Raw genomic sequence first — 13293 nt, 5'->3', positions numbered from 1 at the left:
TCTTCATTGACTTCAAAAAAGCCTACAACAACATACACAGGGGTACTATAATCAGAGTACTAAAGGAATTTGAGCTTCCATCTACAATAATCCGCTTGGTGGCATTGTGTTTAGAACACACACTCTGTAAAGTGCAGACAAGTACCGGTCTATCAGAACAGTTGGAAGTTCGAACCAGCCTCAGACAGGGAGATGCCTTCTCCCCTATATTATTCAACCTTGTGCTACAAAAATAGATCAGGAATTTATGAAAACTGACCCCATTGGAATACCCCTAGACAACATGTAAATGACTCAACTGGCGTACACAGATGATTTAATCCTAATCAGCAGTAGTAGAGAAGAGCTCAGAAGAATGGCAGGCTCGTACTGCAAGATTGCCAGTAGGGCAGGCTTGCAAGTCAGTGAAGATAAGACAGAATACATGGTCCTGATCAAGTCAGCAAGAAATGGGGACCTGCTCATGGTGGACAGTCTCCAATTCAAAAGGTCAAATACTTTCAAATACCTTGATAGTCTCTACAGTGATCAGAACCACTGTGAAATGGAAATAAATGCAAGAATTGTTGGAGGCAACAGAGCACACTGTAGCCTTCAGGATGTGCTGAAGAAAAGATCCCTGTCAAGAAGTTTCAAGATCAGACTTTACCAAAGTATGATTATGCTAGTGGTTATGTACAGTTGTGAAAGCTTCACCTTTTGGAGAAACTACTTGTTTTTGAACGAAAAATCCTCAGAAAAATATATGGTCCTGTGATAGATTCATAAACAGGGGAATGGAGAACTCGAAAAAATGAAGAATTAAAAGAGCTTTACGCACAGCCTGACATTATAAAAAGAATACGCTGTGGCTGGAAAGAGGTACCGGGGACAACCACAGACAAGATGGAAGGACAATATTGACAAGGACACCGAGGACATGGGACTAGGAGCTTGCATGTGGTGACAGGAGGCTCGCAACTGCGAACGATGGAGGAGAAGTGTGGAGTAGGCATATGGTCACTAAGGCCCAAGCCAAGGATAAGTAAGTAAGTAAGTAAGTAAGATTCTGAGTTAAGAAACACATTAAGCTACCTGTGTAATCAGCCGTTTATCAGTGGAATATTTCCTGAATGGTTGAAATATGCTGAAGTTAAGCCACTGTTTAAGAAGTTGCATAAGTTCTGAATTTAGTGTGCAAAACTATAACACTGAAAGCTGCACTGAACAAAAATGAATGATGAGGACATGTTCTGTGTACATTTAATTCCAGGATCCTAAAGCAATCCTTATAAATCTTTGAGGAGAAAATCAGTATGTACACTGGATACAATATGACGAAAATAGAGCAGGACTGTCTGAGATTAAACCTGGAACGCCAGAATTAGTGTACACTTGAGATTATGAACTGACAATAACAAATATATGATTTGTTTTGAAACTGTCTTTTATTAATTGAGGTGCCATATCCAGTTTTATATTTCAAACAAGTATGAGAGGGGATAATTATCACAGATACTTCCAGGTACCTTGCTACATTGAGAGTGCCTACTTGTAGATGCAGTTCTGTAGCTCGCTGTGTTGTGAATGCATTACCAAAAATGCCTTTCATTGTCTGCTTTTTATTGTAGTTGACCTATGTTCAGATCTGAAAGCTTCAGTTATCTGTAGTCAGCTAGGCTCCACACTGTCCAGAAGAATTTTAGTATTTCTGTATTGTTGTGAAGCAGTTGATGACAATGAAAACCCTCTCCAGTTCATAGTTTGCTGTCTTCAAATTTTTATTCTTCTTTAATGGTGCTAGCATTTCCAGAATTCTGCCAGCTTTTGTCTTCAAATTAGCATTGTGACTCAACCATCTCGTGGCATGACCTTACTTTGTTGTGTCTCCTGTCTTGAAACAGTTTGAACAGGTAGTCAGTCATCCTTGGGGCATGATGCGTTGTGGCGTTATAATTAACATTCTTCTTGTGCAATTGAGTAAATGAATCCAAGTGAGCATTCATTTGCTTTGAACTCCTTTTCATCTGATGGACTTATAATTTCTGGAGTGGGTCAGTTTGTTTCTTGGTGCTGGCCACAGCACTTAGCTTCATTGCCAAATGTGTTGCGTTACTACCTCATCTGTGATATGTGAGTCTGTTAGTATGTTAGTTTGAGTTATAATTATTCAGACTCTGCTTCTCTCAACTTAACAATAGCACACTTTCTTCCAAACCAGTTGTTTCTAATGACTTCTTGCACGTTCATGTTTCCATCTCTTGCTTGAATGATTCTGAATGCACCTATCTGTAGTCTTCTGTAGAAATACTACCAGCTTAGCTTCTTAGTTGACACATTGCTCTCAGGCAAATTTTTAGGTTCCGTAAGTTCTTTTGGTCCATTCTGCATACTTCAAAACATACCTCATGCATAATGAGCCAATGTACATTTATCTGCTTAATTTTTTAAGAAAGGGTTGTGATGAAGCAAGCTGGGATCTCTCTATTTTGCCATCTGTGTCCTTAAATTCATTTTATTTTTATTTTTATCTAATTACCATTAACGTGCTTGAGTATAGTCTGCATTTCCACAAAAGAGAAAGGTTGGCCCTCAGTCGTAAGGAACATAGCACCAGATCTAATGCTGTACTTAATTTTGTGTATGTAATTAATTTCCTAATTTATTTTGACCATTCCTAGTTAATATCTTTTGCTACAGATGATTATAGGGTGAAATCAGTAATTGGTTCTTGACCTAGAGTCTGTTGTTGACTTAAACAAATATAAATTCTGTACTAGTTATAAACATTTGGAAGAAGAACTATTAGGATTCTTAAAGTATTTATTTGGCACTATTCAAAAACATGTTAGCAAAGCCAGCCCTTAATTAACTCCAAAATAATTACCAGGTTTGTCAAAAATATTGTCTTTGTAACTATAACAGTTAATTTCATTATTTAAACAATAATTTGGCCTAACCTTTGTAGTAGAAGGAAATGTTAAAAAGAAGGAATTGCTCAATGTATTCACTTAATTGAATGAGTTATGTTTTAATTGTAATTTCTGTAACTTAAAGATCAAACAATGTATAGTTTCAGTGCCTATTATTGAGAGGACATATAAAGGACCGATTTTTGGTCCCAATAAAGTCAGTCCACAGCCGATTTTCAAATGTGAAACATGTATTGGTTAGATTAACAACAATGCATTAACTTAACAGTGGAATAAGTGTAATACAAATAGGCCATGTGTTAGAAAAATTGACAGTGTCTGTTTAATTTATTTGAAAAATAGTGTCACACATACTGTATTATTCAGCAAGAACTGTGAACTGTGTGGTTAGGTTTTTACTTCTTATAGATGTTCAACAGCAAACTATTGTAGCAGTATGCTGATGTTCCTGCAACCTATTAATGAGGCTTATTAAAATTTACCAATAGTGAACTCGACATATAATTGTGTAATATTGGGGGGGGGGGGGGGGTTGTGAACAATGAAGGTGTGGCGTAGAGTGCCATAGATATCGATATTTGTTCTGTGCGCAAGTGGGCGATCTTTGAGGAGAGGGCTTTGGGGCAGGATGTTTGATGCTAACGGCAGTTAGCCTCCGGACTTGTATCTGTGTAGAAGCTAAGTTTGAGTAAATCTGTATCTCAGAGAATTCTAGTTGTTTACCTACAACTATGCCATATTCCCTCACTGGTGACCCCATTTTTGTGTAATGCGCGTCCGAGTTACCGCCTGAAGGTTATTTATGCGCCTACCGCGTCGGGTTTCTCCGCGATCGCGAGGGCCTTTGTTCAGCTCCAGACAATGGCCTTTCAGCATTCACCGCCGCCCGGATTCCAGCAACATCTCTCCAGCACTCCTGCCGTCGTAGTGGACATGCTGCAAGAATCTTCGGAATCCTTCAGCCAGAACATGCAGTGGAATTCATCGAGTGCCGCCAGTTTCTTCCAACTGCCAACGGTCGTGGACTCTGGCTTTGTTAGCCTGGACCTTCCCACATGTTCTCCACAGAGTGTTGGTCGGAACATTTCTACTCCTGTGTTGAACACACAATTCAATACAGTTCGTGGCGTCGAGCGAGGTTTTGCTACTTTGGAAAATCCAGTAGTAAATTCAAACTCGAATCAGTTCCCGCCACGTGTGTATCCTTCCGCGCCGGCTAGTCAACAGGTGTTCAATGCTCGCCAAACAGCAAATATCACACTGAGTGTGCATCCTAGTGGACATGTGTGGGATCCTTGTGTTGCTTCTAATCAGGTCAACAATTCTGTGCTGGACAGTAATTACTCCGACATCTACAACCAGCCCCACCACTCACGGTCGAGTGAATACTGTGTGCATAACGGACATTCACCGGCGTACTTAAGCACTTGTGGCTTCTCTCCGAGCTACCACGTCAATGAGAATGCACATTTTGACTACGATCCTCACACCGTTCGAGCGTCCGTCGCTTCTCAGCCGCCCCCCCCCCCCCCCCCCCCCCGGCGTCAAGTGAATTTCGCGATTCCCGCATTACGGGACGCCAATAATCCGGACTCGCTATCTTGTGCATGCTCTACTTCCGTCCGAAGTAATAGGCGCACCTCCGTAGTGACGAATCTGCCAAAATTACCAGACTTCAAAACCGCTCACCCGGAGTTCTGGTTTAACCTGGTTGAGCAAACATTCAATGTCTGTGCTTTGGACGACGACGCACGCTTCGCCTGCCTCATGAGCCATCCTCACGACCGTGTCGATTTAATTTATGATCTGGTCAAAGCACCCCCCCTAGCAGGGAAGTATGCTGTGGCGAAACAAACGATACTGGAGCGCGCCTCTAAAACCAGGAGAGAAAATGTGCGACAGCTCATCTACGAAGAGCGTCTCGGTGACAGGTCTCCGTCCCAGCTGTGGCGGTGCATCCGTCTTCTCGTCGATGAGCAAGTTATGCCTGATGACATGCTCGCAGAAATCTGGACTGAAAAGCTGCCTTTGCCTGTCCAGACTGCAATCTCTGCGTATGAAGATAGGCCAGTAAATGAACGTTTACGCGCCGCCGACAGAGCATACTCCGCCAGGCAACATGAGCTCCCTGCACTGCATTCAGGATGTGACCGCACTAAGACGCTTCCTGACGCCATGCCCTTGTCTGGTGCTGCTGATAACAAGTTTTTTAAACTAGCCGCCCTGCCTGCACCTTCAACTCCTCGCAACGACAGTGCATCGGCCTCTGTGGAAGACTCTGGGGCACATACTCCGTCACCTAGCAACTACCCACAGGAGCACAGGCCCGCCCAACCTTACTGTTTCTTCCACGCGAGATTCGGGGAGCAAGCTCGCAAATGCCAGTCACCGTGTTCTTACCCAAACTCCAACCGCAGGTAGACTACGGTGCCACCTCCTGTGATGTAAACAATGGGCACCATCCCGCGTTGCACTCCGTTTTGGACAATAACAGTAAGTGTGGTCGAGTCTATGTTAGCGATTTACGATCAGGTGTATGTTTTCTGGTAGACACTGGCGCAGACGTCTCTTTGCTGCCGGTTCGCCTAGCAACCAATAAAGTGCAACCACACAAAACAGTACTTCGTGCAGTGAACTTGTCTACCCTACAGTGTTCGGGTTCCACTTTGTATACAGTGAAACTTTCGCCCAAGTGCAAGCTGGAGTGGACGTTTCTAGTGTCAACAATTGCAGAACTTATTCTCGGAATTGATTTCCTCAAGCACTATCAGTTGTCACTAGATTTTGTGCAAAATACTGTGTTTTACCCCTCCCTTAACAAACATATTCCTTTCACTTCGCCGAGTGACAGTTCGGCTAACACCAAACATGTGTGCTGTGCTAAGAAGTGTGTAAACCTATCCTCGGAGCTGCAATCTTGGACAAACAAATGGCTAGTGGAGTGCGCCAAGTCTTCTAAGTTGCGGATGGAACGTATGGAAATGCTGCTGCATCTCCGCAACATACACCATGAGTTGGCCTCCACACAACAACTCCTCGCGGCACTACAAGCAGACGACTCGTCGGCTACAGACAAGGTCAGTCCATGCCAATCTGGTGTTCCTGTGCCCGCGCACGTTAACGACAATGTTGTGAACTCTGTAAACTGTGTCAGCACTCCCTTTTGTAATGATAGGGTATGCCCGAGTGCTCATGCTCCTTGCGTTCCGAATGGACAATTAACTTGCCAAGCTCGTTGCAATGAACTACGGCCATCTGCTGTCCGGCCACGCCCACTCGTGCCTACAGCGCTCGTAGCGGCACGGCCTGCTACCAAGAACCAGTGTACCAACCTCGCCCATGTTAACACGTGTGCGGCCTTTACGCAGCCTACGAGCGGGTGGCACACCTGTACTTCTGTGCCCTCAGCGCCACAGCTTGGCCTGTCCACCACTGCCTGCTCCGCTTCACGGACATCTGACTATCGTGCCGCGCCACGTATTGCAGTAGTCACTAACAGCACAGTTCATCGGTTAAGTCTATTCGATGGGCCGCCCATATCGCAACGTCCACGCCGCCTCAAGCCAGAATTTATGAAAATTGCAAAAGAACAATTGGACGATCTGTTACAAAAGGGAATAATTGAACCTTCTTCCGGTTGCTGGGCTAGTCCTATCCTGTTTGACCAAAAGAAAGACGGTACTTGGCGTATGGTCGGAGACTATAGGCGTTTAAATTCCCGCACCATCATTGATAAATATCCGGCCCCACACATCGCAGACTTCAATCATGCGCTCACAGGTGCAAAGTACTTCTCTGTTTTGGACTGTAAGCACGCATTTCATGAGATTCCTATGGCTCCGGAGGACATTGAAAAGACTGCCATAACCACACCCTTCGGACTGTTCCAATACAAATTTATGCCGTTTGGGTTGAAAAATGCCCCCCAAACGTGGCAGCGTTTCATCAATCAAACTTTATCCCATCTAGACTTTTGTTTCGTATACATGGACGACATATTGGTTTTTGCTTCTACTAAGAACGGAGTGAGGAGCGTGTTCAAGTCGTGACAGATATTTTAGCAGCCGCCGGTATTGAACTGAACAATAAAAAGACTCAATTGCACCAGTCATCCATCACATTCCTAAGTTATGTTGTGTCATTGGACGGTCTGACACCACCACAGGACAAGATCAAGCCTGTTCTCGAGATGCTACGCCCTCAGACCTATAGGGAATTACGCAGGTTCATCGGAACAGTTAATTATTACCGGAAACATTTGCCAGCCGCTTCTGCGGTGCAGGCTCCTCTCACAGATGCTCTTGCTGGCCCACAAACTTCTGGCACCCACCAGGTACCATGGACACCAGACATGGACAAGGCATTTAACGAACTCAAACAGCTGTTGGCCTCCGCTGTCACTATTGCTTACCCACGGGTGGACGCCACAATGTTTATCACTACTGACGCTAGTGACAATGCTATCGGCGCAGTACTGAGTCAGACATACAACGATGTTACGACCCCCCTGCAGTTTTTCTCAAAAAAGCTAAACAACGCGCTGAAGAAATACTCAGCATTCGACAGAGAATTACTTGCAGTTTACGAGGCCATAAGACACTTCAGAACTGATGTTGAGGGACGAGATTTCTATGTGCTCACTGACCACAAGCCATTGGTTCCTGCCATAAAAAATCCTGCGGCTGATCCGCCCCCACGACGCTTTCGTCACATCGATTACATCTTGAAATTTACAAATGACATTCGCTACATCCGAGGAGCGGACAATGTGGTCGCTGATTTTCTCTCACGTGTTGGTGCTGTCACAAACCTAATTGACTTAACGGACCTACCTCGGTTGCAATCGGCAGACCCCGATACCATGCAGTTAATTTCTGACCACAGCTCGTCTCTCCAACCAGTACGCTCTACTTTCCCTGGCATATCTGACTTAGGGTGGTGTGATGAATCGGCTGGTACGTTGAGGCCATTCATTCCTAAGCCCCTTCAACGCCAGGTCTTTGACAAACTACATACATTAGCACACCCCGGTGTCAAAGCTTCCACCCGTCTGGTAACTGAACGGTTTGTCTGGAGAGACATGCGCCGTGATTGTCAGTCTTGGGCAAGGGCATGCATGGTGTGTCAACAGAACAAAGTTTCCAGGCACACTTCTCCACCCCTTGCTTGTTTTTCCCAACTGCCAGGCCGGTTTCACCATGTTCATGTCGACCTCGTAGCCCCTTTGCCCCCCTCCGAGGGTTTCCGTTACATGTTTACAGCTATTGACAGGATGACTCGGTGGGCTGAGGCTGTGCCTATTCCGAACATTACCTCCAAGACAGTAAGTCAAGCATTCTTAGATTCGTGGATCTCTAGATTTGGCTCACCTGTTTACCTCACCACTGACCAGGGGCGACAATTCGGGTCTTCAGTTTTCTCTGACTTATGTAAATGTGTGGTATTGTCAAAATTCATACTTCTGCATACCACCCCCAAAGCAATGGGCTTGTCGAGCGATGGCATCGCACCTTAAAGTCTGCCCTGCGTTGCCATGACTCACTATGGACAGAGGCACTGCCCTTCGTGCTTCTTGGCCTTCGTGCGACTTTCAAGGAAGACCTCAAAGGGTTCCGTAGCCGAGTTTGTGTATGGCCAACCTCTGGTTTTGCCTGGAGAATTAGTCACTCCGACCCCACTTCCACGGCCCTCTGAACTCCCTTCACTTCTCGAGCGGGTGTGCTTGCACTGCAGCAAAATTCAGCCGCCACCTCCGGCTGCTCATACACCTCCGCGCGCGTACGTATTGCGCACGCTAGACTCTTGTGAGTACGTGTTTCTCAGAGACGACTCAGTCAAAGCCCCGCTTCAGTCGCCCTACACAGGTCCTTACAAGGTCGTCAAATGCTCTGAGAATAACATGGATCTCCTCATAAAAGTCTCTGTAACCACGGTCTCACTCAACCGAGTGAAACCAGCTTTCATTGAGCCTCAGGTGAACCTCCCTGATTCTGCCCCTATTTCTCCCACTCCTGCTTCGAGCGGCCATCCATCTCCCCACACCATGCATTTGGGTATTGATTCTCCACAGCGTGCTTCTCTGCCGAGCACTGCTCCTTCTCCGCGTTCATCTAATTCGAGTGGCCAATCTTTTCGGGGCTTCACTCCTCACAGCCCTCGCAGTCGAACTGCCAACCACTCGGATTCTACCATTGTGTTACCATCTTCGTGTGACAGCTCTCTGTCACACCGTTCAATCCACGCTGGCTCCTCGTTGCCTTCGGTCACGCTCCCTCGTCTGTCAGCTGATCGCCCGAGGTTGTCTCCTGCGCAGTCCAGTGCACCTTCCACCACCCTCCTAGCAGATGCTTCCCCCTGCCATGGCTTTCCCACACCTCCCTGCCTCCCTACCATTGCTCGTACAGGTGCCATCCAAGAATTCACAACACATGTGCACCCTGATGATATACATAAATTATCTGTTGTCGTAGATGGCGATATGGTGTGTGTGGTACTCGCGTGTGACAATGCTGAGGGAGGAAGTGCAGAATCTCGTGTGGTGCGCCGCTTTAAATTGAGCAGAAGTGCTATGTGTGGCAATTTGCGTGCCTTTGTTAGGCCTTCTGGCAAGGTGATTCTCTGTCTGCCGGCTGACGAAGTGCTACACCTCCACTCCAGGACGGGACGTCGTCTTCAGCCGCCGGCGTCGCTTGCTGACTTCACCGTCGACGTACCGGGTTTCACCCCCCGGTCTCCTACCAGTCGACTGCTTCCGCCTGACGCAGAAGAACTGTGCGTTACCTTTCTAACTTCTCACCCCCCCCCCCCCCCCATTCACAGGGACATACTCCATACCGTGCGGGGGGGGGGGGGGGGGGGCTATGTGGCGTAGAGCGCCATAAATATCGATATTTGTTCTGTACGCAAGTGGGCGATCTTTGAGGAGAGGGCTTTGGGGCAGGATGTTTGATGCTAACGGCAGTTAGCCTCCGGACTTGTATCTGTGTAGAAGCTAAGTTTGAGTAAATCTGTATCTGAGAGAATTCTAGTTGTTTACCTACAACTATACCATATTCCCTCAAAAGTAAAGAACTGTGAAACATAATTGTGCAACTGTTCGCTACATCATTTACAGTAGTCAGTGTTGAATTTCTACCCCCCATTTTTCAGCCAGACTAACAATGCAGTACTTCAACACCGAGAACTATCAACAAAGAAATAAAGCAGGCGAATGTCACAGGGTGCTTGACTTGGGCATTGGCAAAGAAAAACAGAGAAGCTGGATGTGATGTCCAGAACAAATGATGATCGACAAATGGATTGGTTAGTCTGCCAAGTCTTTCGTAGAATGATTACGCATTTTGTCTAACACCTACTGTGCCTTGAACATTTTGCAGGTACCAACATCAGACATGCAGAATGCTTGTTAAAGATAATTAAAGGAAATCGATGGTGGGTTGCCTTTTGACATGGACCTTAAATATATTTTCAGGATGAGGTTCATCATTGCCTAACAAAGATCTGTTTACACATCAAAAGGCCAGCAAAAATGAAAGGGTAGCAAGTATGATGCTCTCTCGGTATGAATGACTGAAGTTTGAGAATGTGCAAATGTAATTCCCAAACAAAGTATGAGGCTTAAATATGGTTGAAAAACAAATTGTCACATCATAACCACACTGAAAACCAAATCCAAAAGCAAGTTTGTCACTGAAGTAGAACACTTAGCACTGAAAGCATGTTTACTATGAACACCAATGTACCGTCAGAACAGCACTGCAGTCCTGGTCAGAGAATGCTGCTGTTTATCAGACACTGAATATTCCAGAATATGCAAACATAAGAAATTTTGAGAACTATCCAGGCATAACATAACAAATAACTGTTGGTAGTAGGATCTGAATGGGTGACCTGTGACATGCCAACTAGTGATACTAATGACTACATGCAGCACAGCTTGTGGCATTGCTCCCTCTTCTGGAGAAACAGTGACCCATTGATTTAGCAGTTCTCATTGGAGTCAACTGCAGCACCCTCATGTAGATTTAGCAGCACTGATGGATCCTAACATTCTGGTCATGTTGACACATCCTCTTCACTATGATGAGCATCGGTGGTAGCTGCTCGTGTCGAAGCTTCACAGTCATTGAGCAGGTCTTCAGTTTCCTGTAATGACAAGCCCCCATCATTGATCTGCATCTCAGAATTGTAGTTGGGCTGCATACAGGGAACAGGGATAGTATCACTGTGTTTTTGTTTTCTTGATGAGGTGTCATAATCCTGGGCCTCATACGTTACATCCAACAAGCAACAAACAGTATGATACAGCACATGGTAGTGATTTACTAACTTTTACAATAGTCCCACTTTCCATACATTTATAAAAACCTATAGAAGGTCTTTCTCTTGAGCATCCAGGGTCCATATGCTACCCAGCTATCTTGCTTCTTTGATTCTGGTATGAGGTGTTTCATAGAGTGTTCGTAAGTATTGTCAAGTTGAAACATTAACAGTGTATTCATTGTCACTTCCACTTGATGACCAGGAACTCGAAGAACAGTATGAAACCTGTAGTGGCTTACTTTGCTGTGTTGCATGTAAATGTCATGACGAGCAGTATTGTATCCCAATCTCTCAGTTCAACATCAACATACATCTAGAAGATATTTGCCAACATCTTATTAAAGTATTCTGTGAGACCATTATCTGTTGGTAATAGCAGTTGTCACTTTGTGCATGATGTCACACTAAGGAATTATCGCTGACCCTAGTCTTCACTGGAGAACTTTTCCACAGTCAGATAACACTGCACGGGGTACTCTTTGCTTCTAAATGATGATTTCTGCAAGGAACTTCACAATTCCCACAGCTTCTGTGACAGCATAGCAGATGAGTAGTTAATGCTGATTATTATTCATTGATTCCCATTTGTCAGCTTTAGGAACCTCCCCAAGAGGTCAATTCCAATTCTGTAGAATGGCACTGCTACATGCAGAGTTGACACCAGACGCCCTGGAGGTAATTGTGGCACATGCTTCCATTGGAATTTTTTACAGTGGCTGCTCACATAGTCTGTAATGAATTGGTAGAGATCTGGTTGGTAATACCTGTGTCTGATTCTGGCTAGAGTCTTAATGAATCCCAGGTGACCAGTTGTTGGAGTTTCTTGGAAATATTTTTGGGTAGCTGGCTGTAGATAAGCTGGGATAACAAGCAACCATTTCAGCTGAATTGTAGTTCCTCTTATAAACATATCGTTAATTAATTTGGTCAGTTTCTCCTCCTTTAGGGTTTATGTGATTTTCAGCTGTGCTGGATCTTCCCTTTGTTCAGCAGCAATGTCATTTAGTGTAGTGATGACTGAGATTTCATTGATATTGCTGTGTTCTGCTGAAGGATTCCTTGGATGACAGTCAGTGTCATTGCATTTGCATCTAAAAAATGGCTCTGAGCACTATGGGACTTAACATCTATGGTCATCAGTCCCCTAGAACTTAGAACTACTTAAACCTAACTAACCTAAGGACAGCACACAACACCCAGCCATCACGAGGCAGAGAAAATCCCTGACCCCGCCGGGAATCGAACCCGGGAACCCGGGCGTGGGAAGCGAGAACGCTACCGCACGACCACGAGATGTGGGCACATTTGCATCTGCATCTGCTTTTGTGAACCACTGTGACTTCATACTTCTGAAGCCTTGGTGCCCATCTTATTGGTCAACCTGACAGATCCTTCACTCTAGTGAACCAGAATAGTGAACGGTGGTCCTTCACAATGGTGAATGGTTTGCCAAATAAATATGGCTGGAACTTTTTAATGTCCCAAACAACTGCAAGACACTCTTCCATTGTTGTAGAGCGGTAGAATCAGACTTGGAGAATACTCAGGAAGCATAAGCTATCACATTTTAGCACCTTCCAGAGTCTGCACTACAACTGTTTCTATGACATAACTGCTAAAGCCAGTGTGAAGTTCTGTCTCAGCATCCTCGCCATACAGTGCCAGGACTGGGGAAAATGTTAACACCTCCTTAAGGACAAGGAAATATCTTTCTCGCATCTCACTGCAAGAAAATTTGGTGTCTCCCTGCATTAGTTGAGGCAAGGGATGTGCATTAGTACAGTAGTCCTTCACAGATTATTGGCAGTACAAACACATTGCAGAGAACATCTCACATCATGAATGTGTCAAGGAGTAGGAAAACCTGTGACTGCTTTTATTTTCTTTGGATTAGGACACTCTCCATAGTCATTCATGAGGTGCCGTAAGATTTTTATTTCTTGGGCAGCAAAAAGCAGTTTTTATGAATTCATGCAGAGACCTGCTGTCTGAACACATTTCACCACTTTTGTCAGGTTTCTTAAATGTTCTTCAGTTGTCTTCGAAAAAAATGCCAATG

This window comes from Schistocerca nitens, chromosome 5 (assembly GCF_023898315.1).
Source record: "Schistocerca nitens isolate TAMUIC-IGC-003100 chromosome 5, iqSchNite1.1, whole genome shotgun sequence".
Lineage (NCBI taxonomy): Eukaryota > Metazoa > Arthropoda > Insecta > Orthoptera > Acrididae > Schistocerca > Schistocerca nitens.
The sequence above is the reverse complement of the archived record's forward strand: the minus strand, read 5'-3'. Positions refer to the sequence as shown.